General features: G+C 37.4%; 1 protein-coding gene across 4 annotated transcripts in view; it reads right to left on the minus strand.

Annotated features, from left to right (window-relative positions):
- Window positions 1–25,568, minus strand: part of sox5 (SRY-box transcription factor 5) — a 242,769-nt gene extending 217,201 nt beyond the window's left edge. For 2 of the 4 annotated variants that reach the window (XM_053241889.1, XM_053241886.1), the window contains exons 1-3: window positions 25,382–25,568; window positions 24,291–24,325; window positions 15,420–15,548 (exon numbers count right to left, since the gene is read on the minus strand). The gene's annotated coding sequence lies outside the window, so the exon portion shown is untranslated. Of the gene's footprint in view, window positions 1–15,419; window positions 15,552–15,708; window positions 15,920–24,290; window positions 24,326–25,381 lie in introns of those variants that run through there. The other 2 variants (XM_053241887.1, XM_053241888.1) reach the window with 2 other exon arrangements.

Raw genomic sequence — 25,568 nt, forward strand, 5'->3', positions numbered from 1 at the left:
ATATAGAGAGACAGAGAAAAAGATAGTGAGAGAGAGAGACAGACAGAGAGAGTCTCAGAGACACAAAAAAGAGAGGCAGAGAGAGAAAGAGAGACACAGGGAAAGCAACAGAGAGAAGGACAGACACACACACACACACACACACACACACACACAGACAGACATAGATAGATAGATAGATAGATAGATAGATAGATAGATAGAGACAAACTGAGACAAAAAGAGAGAAAGTCAGAGAGAAACAGAGAGAGAAAAAGCAGCAGAAACAATACAACAAAAGAGAGAGACAGAGAGAGAGAGAAAGAGAGAAAGCAGGGACAACATAACAAGAAAGAGAGAGGTAGAAAGAGAGAGAGAAAGAGAGAGGCAAACAAAGTAAGTGCATTCATTAAAAGCCATCAGATTGTCTTCCTGTCCTATCAGCCGGGATCAAACCCGCACGCTGTGGAGACGAGGGAAAAGTACAAAGTGGAAGCGGCGGCCTACAGAAGTGGCGTTTTGATCAGACTAATTAAACGCCATTTTGTTTTAAACAAACACACACAAGTCTAATTGGCTCTTTTCCATAAGAAAGGGAAGATGTTGAAAGTGAAAGAATGAGCGAAGATCAGAGGGACGCTCTCAGGCAGAGGGCCTTGCATGCCCCATACACACACACACACACACACTTGATTAGGTCTGAGTGCCACACATAGAAACACACACACACACACACACACACAGATGCTACATGTTGTTCATCTCAACAATAATAGCATGAGCATAAAGACAGAAATAGACAATAATTCATATTATGTCCATTTTTTGTGAATAAAATACTTAAGAATTAAGGAATAACCCACTCTGTGTCATGCTGTTACAGGAAAACAATCAACGACAGGTTTATTCCTCTTATACCACAGCATCCTGTCAACAATTACAAGTTGTACTTTTTATCAGTTTACAGTTACATCTCGTTCGTGAAACAAGTTAGTGCAGCTTTACGCTATTACAAAGCACTGACGCTGGAGACTCCTTCCATTCATCTTTCAAGAAAACTTCACGACAACATATCAACCATTACACACTCATACTGGAGCTGTACAAGTCCCTGTGAACGAGCTGTCACCATAGAAACGATAACATAGCATTAATATGACGAGCGCATTAATATAAACCTGTGATTTGCATTTGCACTACTTTATAGAAAATTCATGACGACCTTCTGACCAATCAGAATCGAGTAATCACCATCGCTGTGGTGTAACAAAGACGTAATACATCGTGTGTTGGGTTTTTTTTTGTTTTGTTTCGTTTTGTTTTCTGGCTTCATAGAGAGACAATGACAACAGGAAGCATGTCAAATACAACACACACACACACACACACACACACACGTTACATTAGCCTGTGTGTTATCTATAGGATAATAGGAGAAAATTGAACATTGTGTCAGAAAATGATGCAAAAAAGCCTAAAGATCGAACATTCAATGATAATGATGATGCAATTTACTCAATAGATGCCTCATGTCTTTTGTTTGTCCTCCTGTGTGTGTGTGTGTGTGTGTGTGTGTGTGTGTCTCCAGCATGAGAGATGTTTTTTTTTTTTTTTTGCGTATTGTATGATTTGTGATGTACCGGCATGTACGAGAGACAATGCGCTTCTGATGAAGGTAAACAAGCTGTGCTCTTGATTACAGATATAAATCTATATTTACGTGCTACGTGTGTATCTCTGTCACATCGACCGCCACGTGGCAATCTCTGTGTGAAATCTACTTGGCGTGCCTTTCTGCGTTTCTCACGAGTTTACTTTAGAATTTGCTTTTGCGCGCTATAGGTTTTTTTCCCGTAAGAAAAGAGAGAGCGATTCCGAGAGGGAGCGAAAATCCCATTTTCATGCCGTAAACACCTAATTGGAGGGGATTATCGGCGCCCTATTTGGCAGCCATTTCCTCCCGCTTTATCTTTAACTGCTTTATTATGAGGCTGTGTAACATTATGGCAGCTTGAAATGGAGAAATGGAGGAAAAGTGTAGGAGGCAAGGTTTTTAAGTCACATTGTAAGGCTTGTGAGTAAATTACAGCAGCTGAGGTACCGTTTGTGTATAGTGTGTATGTTTACGTTCATAGAAGTACTTTATAGGATTTGGAAAAAATCACATAAATACCTAATTTTAGTATCATTTCATGAATATATGAATTAATAACACACGTAATGTAAGTGAGAACAGGAACTAACTCGTATAAAAACATTGTAAAAAAGAAATAAAAAGGTATGCATGATATCTCAGAAATGTGTACGGTGACATATCGATATATTACGTCATGATATCACCGACTTCTATGATCATTCCTTGCCATTCCTTAATTAATAAAAAAATGTAATTATTAGCAAATTCATGTGGTGTAAGAAGAATAAAACACTTCAGGACATGCTGTTATAGGTAACAGGATCTCCGCTTCATCGCACCACCCTGACGTTGATTATTTTCCTTTAACAGAGGGTGTTACTCCTTACTAAAAAGGTTTTCTTATGCAAAGCACTGGTTCCAAAATTATTGGCACCCCTAGATGTAATACATGGTGAAGCCTCCTTAGGAAAGAATAACAGCACTGGAGTGTTGTGCTGTTAGAGGAAAATAATCAACTTCAGGGTGTGGTAACAGTATCTCTGCTTCATCACACCACCCTGTCGTTAATTATTTTCCTTTAACAGCACGACACACAGTGTGTTACTACGTCCTCAAAAGGTTTTCTTATGCAAAACGCTGGTTTCAGAATTATTGGCACCCTTACGTGTAATATATCGTGACGCTTCCTCACGCGAGAATAACAGCACAGAGTGTCTCCAAAATTGGAGATGGTTATGCTCTGCAAAATAACAGTGTCACAATTATTGGCACCCCACTCCTATTAGAGAAGCCTCCTCTAGTGCGAATTACAACACTCTTGTAGTGCAACTACAGAAGTACTTTTAAAAAATCTTATTAAAACCCCAACTCAGTGTCTTTAAATGATAAAATGATTTAATAAGCGCTCAGCTGCTGTTTATAGGGATATGATAAAATACGCTCTCCATCTCCACCCAGCTCATGTGCTCCCACCAGCCCAGATTCAACAACAATAGCAGCTCGTATCGACTGATCATCCTTTCATCAGGCATTGTTTGGTCCACGTCTTTCACGCTGGGGAAACACAATCAGCCAGCAGAGAGACAGAGAGACGTGGAGACAGGGCCGCGAAAGGATTTTCATTTTCTCTTGGCTCATAAGATGTATTATTAATCCAATTTTTCACATGGACCCTGAAATGTGGCAGAGTAGAAAAGAAAGGAGGGGGAGGTGAGATGGAGAGACAAGCAAGGCATCGAGCAAATTAATGAGGTAAACGTAATGATCCGAGATGATCAAAGGCAAATCGGTGTTGAGCAAGCGCAGGCCACCAATTAGTAAAATAAGCCCAGGAACAAGCTGAAATATGCGCCAAGGCAACAGATGAAAAGACGGGGTCAGTGAGAATGCACTAATTTCTGCAAATGAAACGCTCCGGAAGATACCACAGAGCTGCAAATCAACGACAACAATGACATGCTTCCTTTCTCTGAAATTCAGTTAGTAGTGCTGGGTGTGATGGGAGATTAATATGATGATGTACCATGACAAGGTGATCTGAAGTAGCTGTAGAGTCGACTAAAGAAGTATTGACACCCCCCGTAACAATATTAGCGGTTAAACCTATAAGGATGCTGTTCATGGAAATATCTATGCCCACGTATTAACCTCCTGACAGACGCAAATAATGAGTAAATGGAAAATACAGAGCTTTCAGAGCTGAAAATCAACGACAACAATGACATGTTTACTCTCTCTGTTATTCGGAAATCTGAAATAGTTGTGCTTTTAAATGCTTCGAGTCAACTGCAATGAGTAAACAAAACTTCTTACAGATATAAAGGCATGATTTATGGCCAGAAGACACCATAGAGCTGAAAGTTGATGACAATGAGGACATGCTTCCTCTCGCTGATATTAACAGAGATGGGTGTGATGGTAAAATTAATACGATGATGTACCATGATAAGGAAATCTGTAATAGTCGTACTGTTATATACTTAAGGTCAACTCAAAATATTAGCACCCTTTCCAATAATATCGGTGCTTAAACATATAAGGATGCTGTCTATGGATATATCTATGGCCAAGTTTTAACCTTCTGGCAGAAGCAACCAATTAGTAAGAATGACATTTACATTTCTGTAAATGAAACAGTCTGGTATCCATCATACGCGAGTGAGGAAGATACCACAGAGCTGAAAATCAATGACAGCAAAGACATGGTCCTGATATTCGGTTAGTAGTGCTGGGATTCATGACGAGAAACGCTATAAAAGTTGCACTGTTCTATATTTACAGTCAACTACAGAAGTATTGGCACCCCTTGTTTTAAAAAAAAAAAAAAGGCGGGGGGGGGATTTTCAACATGATGCTGTCTGGTCAAGACATAACCTCCTGGTAGAGGTATCCAATCAGTAAAATAAGCTGAAATATGTACAGAGGTAATAGATGACAAGATGGGGTAAGTGAGAATGCACTAATTTCTGTAAATCAGACACTCCGGAAGATTCCACAGAGCTGCAAATACTACTGCTACAGCAGTAATGATATACTTCCTCTCTGATATTCAGTTAGTAGTGCTGGGTGTGATGGGGGATTAATACGGTGGCGTATCGTGACAAGCAAATCTAAAATAATTGCACTGTTAATTATTTAGAGTCAACTGTAGAAGTATTGGCACCCTCCCTAACACAATTGGAGCTTAAACATACTTGTATATCAATGGCAAGCCAAGTCTTACGCTCCTGGCAGAGGCAACTAATTAGTGAGAATGCACTGTTTTCTTGTTACAAAAAATCTGTAATAGTTGTACTGTCATATACTTACAGACAGCTAAATAATTATTGGCACCCTTTGTAACAATTTGCGTTTAAACTAAAATATAAGGACTCTGTATAAATTCATTTCAGTACAATATTGTTTCAAACACATTGCGTTTTTGTTGGTTTTAAAATTATCGGCACCCCAATATTTAATATCATATCAGCATTGACCCTCTGTGATATCTAACAAGGTAACAAGGCAGGTTTAGAGGCAGTTCTAGAGGATTTTGGACCACTCCAGTGTCCAAGCAGAACATTTTCAGCTCCTTTATGTCCTTAGAATTTTGATTTAGACCACCAGTTCAAATCTGGTGACAGAAATGGCCATTTCAAAATATTTATTTGGGACCTCTTTAATAATTTCTATATTGGTTTCGTTGTATGTTTCAGTGTTCTTGTTAATAGTTCCACCGATCCTAACATTCTGTCCTAATCTCCTAGCAGAGGCAAGTGGGTTTTGGGCTAAAAACCATTCAAAAATTTTGTAGACATTAATCATTGACTAGTAATCGCTGATTTGGATACATGACCAGCATTATTTTCATTAAAGCTGTATCTATTGTTCAAGTCTTAACCTCCTGGCAGAGACAACCAAGTTTTTGTACTAAAATATCCTGATAATTCACGATGCCACTAGCACCAGCTGCAAAACAGCCCCAAAGCATCAATAATCCACCATTATTTCCTTAATATGAACTTGTTTGAATTTTTTAGGGTATAAAAATTCTGCCAGACTTCTTTTAATAAAAGAAAGTAAAAGCAAAACTTTCTTATTTATTATTAAAGAAGAGTATTCAGGTATTTAAGTGATGATTTGGCAGGTACCTATAATTTTGGAGTCAGCTGTATATTTTGTGATATATACCTTATTTGCAGATTTATCATGTTATTTTAACACATTGAAATATAAGAGCACTCCTATTAACAAATCAGTTGAAAAATTCTATTCTAAACACTTTTTTTTTGTGTTCTACTTATCCCATACGTTATTTTTTAATGCACTTCCATCCCTTTTAATGCCGAACCACTTCAAAACTCTGAATTAGAAACAAAAAAGCTGATGAATCAGAAACACAGACTTCTCTTCGCTTTTCGCTTTTCATTCCGCTCGTCTTGTTTGATGTTTAGATGACAGAGAAAGAACAAATACTACGGAGCTCCATTCATGTGAACGCTGCCGTACCTCCCTGTCTTTCAGATGACGAGCGCTCATCATTGTCCCGAGTGATAAAAAGCCTCTGAGTGTCATTCATCTTTAACTGATCAAAGTGTTAATCCTCTACACACACACACACACACACACACACACCAGACCTTTTTAGGATAAGCTGTGTGATACACCTCTAAAGCCCTCCATCCTGCATCACTTGCACACTGTTCGGTTCGTCCCTCGGGAGGAACCTTTGGAGGTTCTGCACAGATCCTACAACACGCTGACGCTGTAGAACCCTGTAGAACCCTGTGTTCCTGGAAGAACGTACCTACGTTTGAACAGTGGTTAGTTAGTGCACGTTTTATCCCGGCTTTTATTCCAGCGCTTACGAGAAACAAGCAACAAGCAGTCCTGCTGGTCCTACTCTAGGAAAAAAGAACCCTTGGGGTGTATTTTAGACAGTTAAAGTTTCTAAACATTATTTAAAAAGTTATTTGGAAATCTTTCTCCTACATAGATCATTTATGGGTTCTATCTATCCTTTTTTCTTCTGTTTTTTCTCTATAATTATCTTCCTTTTGCATTCTCTCTTTTTCTTTCATTCTCTTTTTCTTCCTGCTTCCTTTCTCCTTTCCGCTCCCTCTAGTCTGCCAATCATTTCTTTCTTTCTTTTTCTTTCTCTTTCTTTCTTTCTTTCTTTCTTTCTTTCTTTTCTTCTTCTTTCCTTACTTTTCTTTTTCTTTCTTTCTTTCTTTCGTTTATCCTTAATTTTCTCCCTCCTGCCTTCCTTCCTTGTCTTCCTTCCTTTTCTTTTCTTTCTCTTTCTTTCTTTCCTTCCTACAATCCTTTATTTTTCTCCTTCCTCCATTTCTTCTTTCTTTCTTTCTTTTATCCTTATTTTTCTCTATCGTGCCTTCCTTCCTTCTGTTTCTTTCTTCTTTCTTCCATTCTATCTTCATTCTTTACCCATTGTCTAAATGGGTATTTGGTAACTAGGTTATTGTAAGTTTTTTTATTTTTCCTTTTTTTCCCCCTAAAAAGGTTTCTGATTGTTTTTTACTTAATTTTTATACACTGTAATTTCCCATTGAGGGTGGAAAAAAAGTTGACATGATTTATCTTGGTTTCTTTTTTTTTTTTCATCAGAGAAACCTGCCATTTTAACAGGGGTGCGTAGACTTTTTTACATGCACTGTATATATTTTGCATTGACATCTATGGCATTTGGCAAACGGATCGATGGATCTTATCCAGACCGACTTACATTTATCTCTTAAATTTAATTAATAACTTTTCCTCTATACACCACCACAGTGGGTTTGAAATGAAGCAATCAAGATGTGATTGAAGTGTAGACTTCCAGCTTTAATTCAAGAGGTTTAGCAAAAAATATTGCATTAACTGTTTATAAATTAAAGTAATTTTTTTACAGAGTCCCTCCATTTTCACAGGCTCAAAACTAATTGGACAATTGACTGATAAGCAGTTTGATGGCCAGGTGTGGCCTGTTTCCTCATTATTTCATGACAAATTAAGGAGATAAAAGGTCTGGAGTGGATTCCAAGCATTGAATTCATATTTGGTAGCTGTTCATGGGAACTCTCACTATAGGGTCTTTCGCACCACGGGAACCTTTTCATAGTACCTGAACTAATTGTGGAACTACCCACTTTTTGGCGTTTTCGCACCCCCGGAACTGGGTGCGATTTTAGTACCGGACTGCCTTTTTCGAGAACCAAATTAGCTTCTACTCCGGAGCAGGGTCTAACCAGCACTACTTGTACTATCCGTGACGTAAGCAGACGTTGACTGGCCATCCTCTTCCATCCTCCGGTTGTTTACGTTGTTGTTCTTTGTTTCCATTGTTGAACGCTGTGCACAAATGACGTCGCTGTCGACCGGCTTACGTCACTTCCTAGTGCCCACTGTCGGTGCGAATGCAACCCTTTAAATGGTACTGGGAAATAGTTCCCTCAAAATTGCCCAGTACCTTAGTACTGTAAATTTAGTTCTGGAACTAAAGCGGTGCGAAAGGCCATTATGTGGTGAAAGAGGTGTTGATGCAAGTGAAGGAGGTCATCATTAGGCTGAAAAAACAAAACAGACCCATCAGAGAGATAGCAGAAACTTTAGGAGGGCCAAATCAACAATTTGGTACATTCTTAAAAAGAAGGAATGCACTGGCGAGCTCAGCAACACCAAAAGTCTGAGTTGTCAAAGTCTACAATCAAGAGATGCCTTCGTGAATGTAAATACGGATAGTTTACCTCAAGATGCAAACCACTGGTAACACTCGAGAAAAGAAAAGCCAGATTAAACTTTGCTAAAAAAAAAAAAAAAACTCTTTTAACTTGTACCACAAGGATGGGAAGAGAAGAGTACGGAGAAGGAAAAACATGTGGAGGCAGTGTTATGGCATGGGCATGTATGGCTACCAATGGAACTGGGTCACTGGTGTTTATTGATGATGTGACTGCTGATAGAAGTAGCAGCATGAATACTACAGTGTATAGAGCTATACTCTCTGCTCACATTCAGCCAAATGCTGCAAAACTGATAGGACAGCACTTCACAGTTTAGATGGATAATGACCCAAAACATATCGCGAAAGCAACCCACGAGCTTCTTAAGGCAAAGAAATGGAATGTTCTTAAATGTCTGATGTCCTCAACCCAATAGAGCTGCTTTTCACTTACTGAAGGCAGAAAGACCCACAAGCAAGCAGCAACTGAAGGCAGCTGCAGCAAAGGCCTGGCAAAGCATCTCAAGGGAGGAAACTCAGCATTTGATGATGTCCATAGGTTCCAGACCTCAGGCAGTCATTGACTGCAAAGGATTTGCATCCAAGTATTAAAAATCATCCCAATAATTATGATTATGTTAGTTTGTCCAAAGAGAATATGCAAAAAATGGCTGTAACTCCTTGACAGTTAATGCAATATTTTTGTTAAACCCCCTGAATTAAAGCTGAAGGTCTACACTTCAATCACATTTTGATTTCAAATCCATTGTGATGGTGTGTAGAGGCAAAATTATGAAAATTGTGTCACTGTCCAAATACTTATGGACCTGACTGTATAATGTAAACAATCTGACCACTACAATATTTTTATTGGTAACACTGTGATAGACCACGCCCACAAATGAGAACGACTGGAATGTTAATGACTTGCTGGTGTGAACGCAGGGTATGCGATATTCTTTTTGCTTTTAGATTACTTAAAAAATTATTTTAAATATCCCAAATGATTCATAGAACTGTGTAATTTGAGCCAGTGAGAAATCCCAGTTCTGGGTCACCAAATTAATAAATGAAGGAATCCTTGTTCAGTTTGTATATGGACAAGTCTAGAAAGATTTAGAGAAACATTAGAAAGTAACCTGACCTCATCCACGTGTTACATTACTGTCCAATTAGAGAGTGTTAGTGGCTAAATTAGGGCAGCGAGTGCACACTACAAACACAGCTTATTTTGGACACACACACAACCAGAAAAAAAAAAATCACTCACTTTGTTCTCATTCTGTTTTTATTTTCTGTGATAATGACGTCCTGCCCCAGTTTTGTGCTTATGAACACATATGACTTAAATGCCAAAATGCGATCATAACACACACACAAAACACACACACTTGGCAAGCAGTGAGGGAAAAAATCTATCAATTTGCCAACAATTGAATATTTTATGGCTTCTTAAAGAAAGTTAGAGCCTTTCATCCATTCTAATCCTGACCTCGAAATGGGCGTATTTTGGTTTTGCGATCTATTTTTTGCCTTTGTCTAAGCCAGCTTGTGCGCGGCTAAGCAGAGACGATGTTAGGACAAGCCTCTTAAGCCCATTAGCCTTATAATTCATACGGTTTGGAGAACTCTATTCAGCGCAGTCCAAGAGATCTGCAAGCTGGCTCACTGAGGAGGGAGAGGGAGAGAGAGAGAGAGAGAGAGCGAGAAGGAAAAGGAAAATACGCCCCTGCAAGCCGCCACATGTTGAGGAATTTGTTTACTGTTTCCTGTCCTGTGATCAAAACCCAGTTAGAACGGATGGCAGGAGGGACAACGCGGGAGAACATCCCAACCCTACCCCACTTATAAACACACACACTCACACACACACAAACACACCACTGCCATCACCCGAGCAGCCTAAATATTCTTCTAGACAGACTACAAATATTATTGGAGTTAAGCAAAAGGCTAATAGAAGTCTTATTTGCCTGATCACTATCAGGGTGTAGATGCAAATCATTACATTTCTATGCATCCTAAAGTAAAGTTTGGTGTTCCACAAGGCTCTGTTCTAGACCCACTGCTTTTTTCTCTATACATGCTACCTCTGGGTAAAATTGTTCATAAACATGGTATTAGCTTCCACTGCTATGCCGATGACTCACAGCTATATGTTTCAGCAAACCCAGATGACAGACACCAGCTAAATAAAGTTGAGGGATGTGTAAAGCACATTCAACACTGAATGCTGAGTAATTTCTTCCAACTTAATTCAGACGAGACAGAAGTACTTCTACTAGGACCACAGACAGCTAAAAGCAAGCTTTCTGATTACATAATAGCTCTGGATGGCCTTTCAGTTACATCATGTGCAGCAGTAAAAGACCTTGGTGTGATTACTGACTTCAGTCTCTCATTTGAAATTCATGTAGATAATTACTAGGACAGTCTTCTTTCATTTCAGGAATATTGCCAAGATAAAAACTACATGATGTAGGAAAAACTAGTTCATACTTGTGTTACTTCTAGGTTGGATTATTCTAATGGCTTGCTGTCTGGATGTTCCAGTAGCTGCATAAATAAGCTCCAGTTAGTCCAGAATGCAGTAGCCAAAGTGTTTACTAGGACCAGAAGATTTGACCTCATCACCTCTATCTTATCCACACTGCATTGGCTCCCAGTGAAATTTCGCATTGATTATAAAATACTACTAATGACCTATTAAGCACTGAATGGTCTCATGCCACAATACATGAGCGAATTTTTGGTCTTTAATGATCCACCTTGCCTGCTTCTATCAAAAGGTGCAGGCTCTTTGTTGGTACCTAGAATAATGAAGACTACAGCAGGGGCTGGAGCTTTTTCTTACAAAGCCCTTACAGTTATGGAACAGCCTTCCAATTAGTGTTTGGAACTCAGACACAGTCTCAGTGTTTAAGTCAGTGTTTAACCACACAGATACCCTAAAGATGATTGTGGATGTGCTCACTTGTACATCCTAATGATTGCACTTGCTACAAACTATGCTTAAGTGCCATTCATTATACAGGGGAGAATTTCACCTGGACATTACAGACTGAAAGCAAAAACTCCACTGAAATAAAAAAATGACAAATGCTGCTTATGCTGAAGATCTTTCCAACACACTTAGCACTGCTTGACTCTGTATTATACAGCTGTAGGAGAATGGCGATTTATAATCGCACTATCCGGTGTCACCCAGAAGAGGATGGGTTCCCTTTTGAGTCTGGTTCCTCTCAAGGTTTCTTCTTCATGTCGTCTCAAGGAGTTTTTCCTTGCCGCCGTCACCCCTGGCATGCTCCTTAGACATAAATCTAAATCTAAATCTATATCCAAATATGTGTAAAGCTGCTTTGTGACAATGTCAGTTGTTAAAAGTGCTATATAAATAAAACTGTATTGACTTGAATCTTTTCTGGCTTGAGTCTTATCTGACGGAATGTTAATAGTGACATCGTTATGCATACAAAAGTAAAGTTTGGCTTTCCACAAGGCTCTGTTCTGTGCTGACTCCTTTTCCCCTGTATATGCTACTTCTGGGCACAATTATTCTTAACGTAGCATAACCCTGCCTTCACACTAGGAGATGTCCCTTGTGTTGCTTGTAGTTTATCTCTTATGGGTGTGTAGTGATTCCGACTGTTGTATCTTGTGGGCGTGGCCTGTCCAGCAATTTTTTTCCAGTTCTGATTGGAAATGGTGGTAGCCAAAATGTACAGCCTTCAGCCCACTATACAATTTAGAAATACCACTTTGTTTGAAATGTATTGCTTGTTATGTGCCAGGCTTTGATCTATCTTTGTTGTCAGATGACAAAAGCTACCTACACTCACCAGAGGTACAAATGATCTCTGCTACTTCCTTCCCAGCTTTATTTTTATTCATAATGTCTATACATGTTTATTGAGAGGTCATATATGAGAGGATAAAATGAAACCATGTTTACAAGTAAATAGGAACTAACTGCAGGTAAGAACTAATGTTGTTAGTGGGGAACTGGAGGAACATCAGACCACACAAAGCATAGGACTGGTCCAAGCAATCATTCAAGCCAATCATTTGGATTCGATTTGATACCTAGAAAATAGACTCACTTTATCATTTGCTAGTGTGAATGTAGGCTCAGCTTCTATTGCTATGCTACACAGCTACATGTTTCAGCAAAGCCAGATGACAGACAACAGCGTAATAAGGTTGAGGAATGTGTAAAGGACATTAGACTCTAAATGCTGAGTAACTAACTCCTCCTACGTCTAATAGGACTCATCATTCAGTTACATCATGTACAGAAGTAGAAGACCTTGCTGTGATTATTGAATTCAGGATTTAGATAATAATATATGAGAAGCAGAAAAGACACTTTACACACACACTCCAACAGGATGAGCTTCTGCAGATCTAAACCTCAGCTCAGGTTTATCTGTGCTGGTCTACTGATGGTGTCAAAGGCAACACTGACATCAGCGGGGACAAATATTTTACCACAGTGACCCCCAACTTTACAATGGACTCCAGGAGAACTTTTCTCTTTTTTATGACTCATTTGAAAATGCATCTTTTCTCCCAACACTTTGACCTTTCTTCCTCCTAGTCACTTAGTTCTATATCTGACTGGAATCTGACTAGTCACAATTCAATAGTTGACTTGCAGCCAGTGAAAGAAGACGAGTGCTGAGAGGATGCGAAACTTTCTTTTTTGTATCAATCATCAAAGCATTTTTTTGTATTAATCATCGAAGCATTTTCACAGCAAAAGAATCTTATTTGATATTTGCTTCTGATAATGTAATAGATAAACTTGTAGTATATCAGTTTTTAACCTTGACGTATTATTACGTTATTCATTATAAAGCATACTGTAAGAAAAAAAAACACTCTGTGTCTGCTGTTAAAGGAAAATAATCAAGAGTGGGATGGGGTGAAGAGGCCGAGTTACTGCTACCACCCTGATTTTGATTATTTTCCTACAACAGCATGTCCCAAATGGTTTTATTCCTCTTACATCACAACAATTTGCCAACAATTACAATTACAATAATAACCTCAGCTACAAAGCACTGGCACTGGAGACTCCTTCCATAAATGTTAAACAAACATCTCTTTACTTTAAAGAAAACTTCACCATATCAGTGATTTTTTTTTAAATCTGTTTTTATCTTTTTTATGTACACGTCCTTGTAAATGAGCTGTTACTATAGAAACGATAACGTATTAGAACAAGCGCATTAATATAAACCTGGGATTTGTAGCCGCACTACTGTCAGAGCTTCTGTTAGAGGAAATGAATGAATATGTGTCAGGACATGGTTAATAAATGAGAAGTGAAGAAAAAACATTGTGTGAAGGGTTACTGGTCTAAACTGGTCATTATTACAGTCTAGATTCATCCAGGATCCAGTGTAGAAACTGAAAAGTCTGATAAGAGCAAGTGAAGCGAAGTGAGTGAGAGATAATGACAAACACACAGAGAGAAACACACACACACACACACGGTCCAAGTATTTCTCTTTCCCTTCTCTCGGAAACCAATCCCTGATTTGAGCCAGAGATAAATACCACACCGGCAGCACTGCCTAAATTACTCCTACTGAGAAATATCTACAAACGAAACACTTCTCGAGGGGAGTTTAAACACGGAAAAGAAACTAACGACACACGAATAAATAATAAATCATGTTTCTTTGGTTCTGTGGAGTGCACTTGCTGACAGAGTGGACGAGCAAATATGAGATTCAGATTCAGTCTTGTGAAATATTTAGATAGATTAGAATATAATAATGACAGAAAACTTCACACACACACACACACACACACACAGTCCATGAGGAATAAACTTCCAGTGACTTGTTGATATGAGAGAGATGAGAGTTGATATGAGAGAGATCAACAGCAATGACAGACAGAAAAATGAAAAAGTTGTTCTATTTGAGCATTAAAACCTGGCTAATAATACAGATATTTAGCATAAAGCAAATTATTCAGTAAACAGCAACACATTTTTATACAATATTATACAAATATAAGAAATATACAAAGTTACAATGAATATTGAATATAAAGAAGAAATAATGTGTTCGTATTATCAAAAATCAAAACGTCACTGAACATAAATTATTTATGGTTATTGTTTATGTATAGAGATTTTTACCATCTGTAATTAATATTTAATTAATATGTAGATGTTTGTGAACACAAATTGAACTTGCTTATTACGAATATTCAGAAGAAGACCAGAATAATCCCTACATTTATATATTATCATTTAAAAAATGAATTCTTTAATGAAGCTTGCTTTATTGTGATTGGTTCATTTAGAGATGATCTGACGTGCCTGTACACACACTTACTTGCTAAAAATCTTTGACAGGATGAAAGGAAGTGATGAAATCTGTAGTATGTTGATTGATTAAAGTGACAGAACTGAATGTAGAGTTTGTTGTTTAGATTTTAATCTACACAATGTGCTGCATTTAAACATCAAAATCGAGGGATAATAGCAGATTTCATGTCAAATAATAATCAATAAATAAATCCACATTTATTCAAAATGAAGTTTCTGTCTGAAATGTTTCAGCAGGCAGTGACAGTAACGCCAGCATGATTAGTGCTAAAAAAAAATGAAAATAAAAATAAATAAATAAATAAATAAAAATTGAAAAGGAAATTGCAGTTATATCTGTATATCTGCAGGTATTATTGTGTGCAGGACAGAAAATAAAAATGTAAATAAAAATGCAGGCAGTTGTACACCTCTAGTACTGAAACACACACACACACAGAGAGAGAGAGAGAATGTTTCTATACTGACACACTGACAGTGTTATAACTAATATGTTTATTAATAACAGTTCTTCTCTTTCCTCTAATGCTTTGGCAATACTGTACATGTATACAGTCATGCCAATTGTTGAATTGAACTGAGAGAGAGAGAGAGAGAGAGAGAGAGAGTTGATCTGTCAATCGGCATGGTCTCAGGAACGCGTAAGAGCTCCGCTAACGCGCACACGCGCGTGCACACACACACACACACACACACACACACGGTTTGAGTCGGTACATGTGCATGAAGTTCAGTCACGGTGTCAGTGAGTCACTTACCGAACAGCTGCACGCTTTATCCGCAGGAGAAGAGTCTCAGGATGTGGAGTGTGGATTTTTTTTTTTTTTTTTTTTTTGGTCTGCGCGCGCGCTCAGGGATGAGGTGAAATCTCCGGACTGGTCATCGGGCTGCTTCACACACACACACACACGCACACACACACACACACACACACACACAAGAGCAAATTACACAAGGCGAAGGGAAGGACTCCAGAGGGAGGAGGAGGTAGAGGATTGTCATTGGTGTGGCGCGCGCGCGCGCGTGCAGGAGTCGAGTCCCGGTTACCTGCGCGGTTTAGCGGAGGAGAAAAAAGACAGAGAGACAAAAAAAGAAGAGGAGTGTAATAAAACGCAGCGAGGCTGCGGATGGAGAGAAGCACGGACAGCTCAGGACATCACCGGAAACATCCGAGCAACTCTGCTGTACAACATAAAACACGCCGGAGAACACACAGGAACTCTCATCCGAGCCGAGTTTTATTTCTTTCCCCAAAACTTCACAGTGCACACGAGAGAGTTCCTCCTCATGCAGGGAGAGAGAGAGAGAGAGAGAGGGGGAGAGAGAGGGAGAGATGTGGGGGCGGGGGGGGGGGGGGTGGACATACAACTACAGAGACAGAGGGAGAGAGAGAGAGTTCCTCCTCGTGCGGGGGGGGGGGGGGGGGGGGACAGAGAGAGAGAGAGAGAGAGAGAGAATGTCACATCACGGGACGTCTGATAGAGCGAGCGCACAGCTTAGCGCACGCGCCTCTCTCTCTCTCTCTCTCTCTCTGTTTCTCTCTGTCTTTCTCCGTCTATATCTGTCTGTCTGTCTCTATTTCTCTCTCTCTCACTATCTGTCTCACTCTCTATCTATCTATCTATCTATCTTTTTTATCTGTCTATATCTGTCTGTCTCTTTCTCCTCTATTTGTCTTTTTCCATCTGTCTGTCTCTGTCTTTCAATTTTCTCTCTCTCTCTCTCTCTCCCCGCAAGTGTCGAAATGTCAACAGCAATAACAGGAACGCGCGCTCTTTCATCCATCTCACTTGCTCCGTTTTTTTTTTTTTTTTTTTTGTATATATAAATATACATACACATATATATACATATATTATATATATATATATACATATATATATATATATATATATATATATATATATAAGTGTGTGTGTGTGTGTGTGTGTGTGTGTGTGTGTGTATACCTGTGCGCACAGGTGCTAGCAACCGTGCGCGCGCGCCTCCGTCCCCTGAAACCGGACTTGCCGCGGTGTAAAACAGCGCGTGACCGCCAGGGCACCTCGCCTCCGTCCGCGTGCACGCGCGCGCGCTCCTACAGCACGCAGTGATCGTTTAGCTCAGTATCTTGTAATTTAATCAGCGGTTTAAGATCTCATATCGCGTCCTGTTTATTACACAAACTCCAGTAGGCCTAGCATCACACAAAATATCGGTTTTTATTCCTTTAATCTCTGACTATCTGCACAGACAATAAGCGTGCTTCATTTAATAAAGGCCCTGGATTTCATCTAATGCTTATATAACTGAGAAATTATATTTCATGGAGTGTTTGTTCAGATTTAGGTATGTGCAATGATACACACGAAGACCTTCCTGAAGGAAGAAAAAAGCAGGAGGGTTTTATTTTCTTTTAAATTGCACCCTTGTATAAAATATAGCTTATTTATATTATATTTCACTCTTTAGTATTTTAATCTTCATACTCCTCATGCATTTTAAAAAAAAAAACAATAATCAATAAACAAGAAGGTCATCATTCATCTGACAGCGTTCCATGTTACGAGGTGAGAACAGAATAAAGCGTAATGTCTGGAACAATTCAAGCTGAATCATAATTAAAGCTTTATTTTGTTAAACACAATCGATTAGTGAGTAAGTCTCTTGGCATTAACAAGAGCAAGCTGTGGCATGGCAAATCAATAAATCTACAGAGATTATTGTAGTAAAAAAAAAAATCAATCCAGAGTTGAAATGCCAAAATGCTTTGTAAATACACTCTCAGAAATAAAGGTACATAACTGTATCTTCTCTTATTGCCTGACTGGTACTATCACGGTAAGCATTTATTCAGATGTTACAGTTCTTACACTCCAGTTACGCATCTTACATTGTTCTTTTAAATGCTTCCAGTGAAATTGTGCGTACTAAAGGTCCAAAACATGGATGGAAAAAAGGAAAAATAGAGGTTGATCCCTTTATTTCTGAGAGTTTACTATGAACAAGCATCAAATCTGCACTTTTGTTGCTGTTTCGTTCTCCTAATGAGGATTTGTTGAACCTTTCTTCCTCACAAGAAACATGTTATTTATCCCCGTACCTCATGCAGGGTCACACAACATCCTGTCTTTAAAAACACTGATGTGAAAAAACTACAAAAACAACAACAACAACAACACCACCACAAAGACACCATACACAGGCTACATGTAGATTTCTCCACCCCCCCAATTATGAGTCTGTTAAAGCAATACAAGTCAAGTGACTGGGACACATGTTTCTCATCTCCGCTCTTCGCAGGAACAGCTGAAAGGCTGTCAATGAGCTAAACAGCCCGGTTTACCCATCATTCACCGCGCCGCACACCATCCAGGTGCCAGACTTAGCCTATTACATAAATTCATGCACATGTACAATCTGACATGTGATGTGTTTAATCACAAAATGCACTGTGTGTGCGCGCTAGAAGCGTCTTCTCAAACATCACGTGCTTCTTAACAGCTTCAGACTGGGAAGATGAAGATAACGGACAGATTCGCCCTCTAGTGGTAAATCTGTGCTACTGCAGAACAGGGCTGAGGTCCTTACACAGGGTACAGGACACCCAAACTGAACAGTGTGTCAAAATAGTATGGTACTATAGGTCCATATAGATCACACTACCTCAGGATACTGTATTAAACAGTACATCAAAGCTAACTACTGTACTAAGCAGTATGTAAAAGAAGTGCACTACTGTGTATCACTATGCATGTCAGAATAATGTATCCAATCATACTACTAAACTAAACAGTATGCCCAAATAGTACACTAATACGTACCAATAACTGCGTGTCAAACAACTACTGCATACTACTGTACTAAACAGTATGCCCAAATAGTACACTAATACATTCTAGACTAGACATACTACACACTATATTCCTAAACAGTACTATACTAAAAACATAGCACATCATACTATTGTACTAGACAGCATGTTAAAATATTACATTACAACTTATGACAGTAGTAAACAGTATATCAAATTGTACATCACAGCATGCTACTGTACTAAATAGTGCACTAATACATATTACTAAACAATATGGCAAAATATTACCCTAATACATACTATTAAACAGTATGTTGAAATAGTATACTAATATACTGTACACTACTAACCAATGTTTTTATATCTGCACTGAAAAGCATTCAAAATAATGTCCCACATCATCCTACCATACTAAGTAGTATTGTTCTGAACAGTACACTACAGCATACTACTGTACTACACAGTATTCCCAAACAGTACACTACAGCATACTACTGTACTACACAGTATTCCCAAACAGTACACTACAGCATACTACTGTACTACACAGTATTCCCAAACAGTACACTACAGCATACTTCTGTACTACACAGTATTCCCAAACACTACACTACAGCATACTACTGTACTACACAGTATTCCCAAACACTACACTACAGCATACTACTGTACTACACAGTATTCCCAAACAGTACACTACAGCATACTACTGTACTACACAGTATTCCCAAACAGTACACTACAGCATACTACTGTACTACACAGTATTCCCAAACAGTAAACTACAGCATACTTCTGTACTACACAGTATTCCCAAACACTACACTACAGCATACTACTGTACTGCACAGTATTCCCAAACAGTACACTACAGCATGCTACTATACTAAACAGTATTCCCAAACAGTACACTACAGCATACTATTGTACTAAACAGTATTCCCAAACAGTACACTACAGCATACTACTGTACTACACAGATTTCCCAAACAGTACACTACAGCATACTACTGTACTAAACAGTATTCCCAAACAGTACACTACAGCATGCTACTGTACTGCACAGTATTCCCAAACAGTACACTACAGCATACTACTGTACTAAACAGTATTCCCAAACAGTACACTACAGCATGCTACTGTACTAAACAGTATTCCCAAACAGTACACTACAGCATGCTACTGTACTACACAGATTTCCCAAACAGTACACTACAGCATACTATTGTACTAAACAGTATTCCCAAACAGTACACTACAGCATACTACTGTACTAAACAGTATTCCCAAACAGTACACTACAGCATACTATTGTACTAAACAGTATTCCCAAACAGTACACTACAGCATACTACTGTACTACACAGTATTCCCAAACAGTACACTACAGCATACTATTGTACTACACAGTATTCCCAAACAGTACACTACAGCATGCTACTGTACTACACAGATTTCCCAAACAGTACACTACAGCATACTATTGTACTAAACAGTATTCCCAAACAGTACACTACAGCATGCTACTGTACTAAACAGTATTCCCAAACAGTACACTACAGCATACTATTGTACTAAACAGTATTCCCAAACAGTACACTACAGCATACTACTGTACTAAACAGTATTCCCAAACAGTACACTACAGCATACTATTGTACTAAACAGTATTCCCAAACAGTACACTACAGCATACTATTGTACTAAACAGTATTCCCAAACACTACACTACAGCATACTACTGTACTACACAGTATTCCCAAACAGTACACTACAGCATACTATTGTACTACACAGTATTCCCAAACAGTACACTACAGCATACTACTGTACTACACAGTATTCCCAAACAGTACACTACAGCATACTATTGTACTAAACAGAGTTTACTATACTTCACTAGAGTATGTCCAAATTCTTACAGGAGACAAAATAGTACAGCACTACATACTGCAGTAAAAAAAAAAAAACTTATGTCCAATTTACTACTGGACTAAAAACTATATACAGAAATGTCCAAACTAAACAGTACTAAACAGAATGTCCCCATTAATGCAGCACGGCATACCACTGTACTAAATACTGCAGCACAAAAAGTTTATATCACAGCTAAATACTATAAAAAATACTACACAATACTGTAAATAATACTAAATACTGGTATACTAAAAACAAATTAAATTAGTGTACAAACCAGATCAAATTAGTACAGCACATCATACTATTGTGCTAAATAAGTCAAAATGTTACACCACAGCATACTACAATACTAAACAGTACTCTAGTCAAAATACTACAGCACAGCATGCCACTATACTAAAAAGTACCATACTAAACAATATGTCCATATTAGTATAACATGTGATACTACTCTACTAAACAACATGTAAGATTAGTACAGCACCTTATACTATTACACTAAATACTAAACAACACTGTAAATAATACTAAACAATACTATACTAATAACCATTTTACTGTATATACAGTATACTAATGTACTAAACACATCAAATTAGTGCAGCAACTCATACTACTTTACTAAACAGAATGTCCAAATAATACAGTACAGCATACTACTGTACTAAACAGTACTCTACTAATCAGCATGTCAAAGTATAACTCCACAGTGTACTGATGTATTAAACAGTATGTCCATATTAGTACAGCACATCATACCAGCATACTACACAGTATGTCCATATCAGTACAGCACTGTATGCTACTACACTAAATATTAGGTCACAATAGTACTAAAGTAAACTACTTTACTAAACAGTACTGCTTGAACAGTACGTCCAGTATAGTGGTACTACTGCGTATCACTAAACAGCATCCCAAACGAGTACAGCACACCATACTACTATACTAAACAGCAATTTATCAAACAGGTTGTCGAAATACATCACAGCATACTGCCATACTAGACATTATGTTAAATTTGTACAGCACAGCATGCTACTATACTATTCTGTTCTAAACAGCACTGTACTAAACTAGCATGTCAGTGTGATGGTATGTTCCACATCATACCACCAACCATACCAAAAAGTCTGTTTGTACAGAACATTATGCTACTATACTTATCGTAGCTGTACTAAACTAGCCAGTGTGAGAGTATGCTCCACTTCATACTACCATACTAAAAAGTCTATTTGTCCAACACATTATGCTACTATACTAATTGTAACTAGCATGTCAGTGTGATAGTATGCTCCACTTCATACTACCATACTAAAAAGTCTATTTGTACAGAACGTTACGCTACTATGCTAATTGTAACTGTACTAAACAATATGTCAGTGTGAGAGTATGCTCCACTTCATACTACCATACTAAAAAGTCTATTTGTACAGAACGTTACGCTACTATGCTAATTGTAACTGTACTAAACTAGCCAGTGTGATAGTATGCTCCACTTCATACTACCATACTAAAAAGTCTATTTGTCCAACACATTATGCTACTATACTAATTGTAACTAGCATGTCAGTGTGAGAGTATGCTCCACATCATACTACCATACTAAAAAGTCTATTTGTACAGAATGTTATGCTACTATGCTAATTGTAACTGTACTAAACAATATGTCAGTATGATAGTATGCTCCACTTCATACTACCATACTAAAAAGTCTATTTGTACAGAACGTTATGCTACTATGCTAATTGTAACTGTACTAAACAATATGTCAGTGTGAGAGTATGCTCCACTTCATACTACCATACTAAAAAGTCTATTTGTACAGAACGTTATGCTACTATGCTAATTGTAACTGTACTAAACAATATGTCAGTGTGAGAGTATGCTCCACTTCATACTACCATACTAAAAAGTCTATTTGTACAGAACGTTATGCTACTATGCTAATTGTAACTGTACTAAACAGTATGTCAGTGTGGTAGTATGCTCCGCATCATACCACCATCAAACAGTTGATCAGCATGTCAAAATAATCTAGTACAATGCACCACTAAAAAGCATCTGTAAATGATTACATTATATAATAATATGCTAATCAGTACTTAAATCAGTACACAAGTGCATCTGTACTGTAGGAGGCATCACCCACCCCTTACCTCCCCCTGGAATTAGACTTTTGCTTTATTTGCTGTACCAACTCAAGGTAGGAAAGCCACTCTGATAGTCGATAGTACTCTTAGACCCTGTTAGTACTAGCATACGGATTGCGCGTGACTAAAAAAGCATTTCTGTAAGTCACTCTGGATAAGTGTGTTTGCTAAATGCTGCAAATGTGTATATGAATATGTCAGATCATGCATTACATTATTGTGGTTAGAACATGATGTCCTTTCCTTTTTTGTTGTTTTTTTTTGTTTGTTTTTGGTGCAGTGTTCATCAATGTCGGGAACATGAACGTGGAGGAAGTATGTGAACCAAAAATACTGCGCACAGGAAGGAAGCAGGAAGCACCGTGTGATGCTAAACTGATTTTTTTTTTCAAGTGGTTTAAAACTTAATTAGATATTTTTATATTCTTTGTAGAGATTTGATCAGATCCTGATTGATTGGAATTGGGTTTGGAAAAAATTATTTTAGAACTGGAAATGTTTACATATAAAATATTATATACATATTTAAAAAAGACTGATACTTTATAATATTTGCAATGTAAGAGATTTGTGTGTGAAAGCTGCTGTATTTTTTAAGTGCTTCAGATTTTTTTTTTTTTATGTTTTTTTTTTTTCAAAGAAAAAATGATCGGATGTTCAGGTTTTAGTATCAGTATTGGAAAAGAAAAAGTGGCATCATGCCATTTCTAATCTAATTTAATAATATATAAAACATTACACATATACATATAAAATTTAAGCATTATAATTTAATGAATTTACATGTAATTTACATGTAATTATATAATCGTTTGCATAATTTCATATTAAATTACTAGTTCTTCTTTTTTCTACTAATTTTTCTCCAACAAGAATTTAGCTTTATAATATTTTTAGATCCTGATCTATTAGTACTAGCATAAGGATATGAGGATGAAGCTGTAAATATTTTTTATATTAAAAATGCTGGCATTTTTATGGCACTGAATTGTAATTAATTATTTTAAGATAGCATCTTCAGGATTAGACTCGAACACACAGTTCTGATATTACTGTGTGTTAGACAATTAGCTGAAATATTACTAAATAAATATGCTATAGACTCTTCATCTAATTCACTGACAGTTCGAAATCCAGTGAAGGAAACGGCTGTTATTGTTACCACTTACACACCTAACCATTTCTGTTCTGTCATATCTGATGTATTTTGACGTGATAATTCCCACATGGCTCTGCGTGAGCTCCTGTACGTCTCACGCTCAGATATGAGAAGTTTATTGTGACGCCTGTGTGCAGTCAGAGGCTCTGTTCTCTGTCCTCGCTGGAGAAAGTGTGATTAATGATTAATGCTGGCAGGGATTGGGTTAAAAGAAGATGCAGGAGCAGTCAGTGGCTCGTCAGCTCTTATCCAACAGTGTGTGAAATGTTTAATACGTGTGTGTTCTGTCCCCGGCTTACATCTGTCTGCTTAAAGCTTTATTACTTAAAAGAAAAAAATGCATCACTCGATAGAGTGAGGGAATAATAAGTAAAGCCGACAGCAAATGCAAACACACTCATGCACAAGCTTGCATTAACAGGAACACACACACACACACACACACACACACACGAACACAGCAAGCTGCCAAGATAGTTCTATGCCTAACAACAGAGAAGTCAAAATGTGACACCACACACACACCACACACCGGCTTTCAATTCGAGCTAATGAAAACATTTAAAATTAAAAAGAAAAATATATATATATATTTTCTCACCACTCCTGCTGGAATATCACGTTACAGCCGACAAACTGTAAAATACAGCAGAACATTTAGACAAAGTTTAGATAGTTATTAGGTAACTTTTTATTCGGTACTTTAAATAATATCATTGTGCATGAGCACATTTTAGTGACAGCAGCCATTTACTGTTATATATTTGGCAGAAGATTTTTACTCACAAAGTGGGTAAGATACAAACACAAATATTACAGAGGTTTTTCCTTCACTTTTTTATGTGAAGTTAGAAAAAAACAATTGGTTGACTGAGGTGGAAAAGTTGATAAATAAAGAAAAGTTAAAACTGGTGACATAAACTGTCAAATTCTATAATAACGATAAAATAATAATGATAGTGATTTCGCATCATTTGAACATTTCTGTGTGGCAAAGTGCCTTATTATGCCATTTAATTTTATTATTATTACATTACTACTTTCCTACTAGTAATAGTAATTACTTTACTACTACTTATTTTATTACTTTTATTTATATTTTTATTATTTATATTTATTACATACATTTTTAGTCCACTTCTCTGTTGTTATATATATATATATATATATATATATATATATATGAATATACTCCCCAACCTCACTTGTATCCAAATGCATACAGTATCTATCTGCAAATTATTTCAAATTTAGTTTTTTTTAAACTGCATTTCCATTGTTGACGTTTCAGAAGTTATCTAAAAATGTGCAAAAAACAAAATTTGAGATTGAACGTTATGAGACAGTTTAATGTCACACGATAACACAAGAATATCTTGTGTAGTTATGTAGTGTTAGGTAGCTGATTAAAATTTATTGTATCTAGTTAGCTAAACAAACAACGAGAGTGTATAATACTATATGTAGCTATAGGAAGTATTAAAGGACTAAATACATTAAAAACAAAAAGTTTTTGTTTGTTTTTTTGCTGTAGAGTTGTGTATAAATGCTAGATGTAATCTTATACAGCGAGCATACACAAGGAGCTAGTGGCTTTTTATGTTTGCATTATACTATATAATATAATGTTAATTATAATATACTGTAATAGTATAGTATAATATACTATAGAATATAATAAAGGCAGTTCACCTGGCACACCACTCATTGCTGTCATGAACTCAGTTGGATGTAGCTGTAAGTAATCTTTAATAACAATACAAACCAGCAGGAAGAAGCATAATTAAGAAAAGGATAAAGTTCAAACAATCAAGCAAACAGAGGAAAAATAGCAAGGAAGAAAAAAGTCAAAACCATGAAAACAAAGCGAGAACCACTT

The sequence above is a fragment of the Pangasianodon hypophthalmus genome, chromosome 18, assembly GCF_027358585.1.
Source record: "Pangasianodon hypophthalmus isolate fPanHyp1 chromosome 18, fPanHyp1.pri, whole genome shotgun sequence".
Classification (NCBI taxonomy): Eukaryota; Metazoa; Chordata; class Actinopteri; order Siluriformes; family Pangasiidae; genus Pangasianodon; species Pangasianodon hypophthalmus.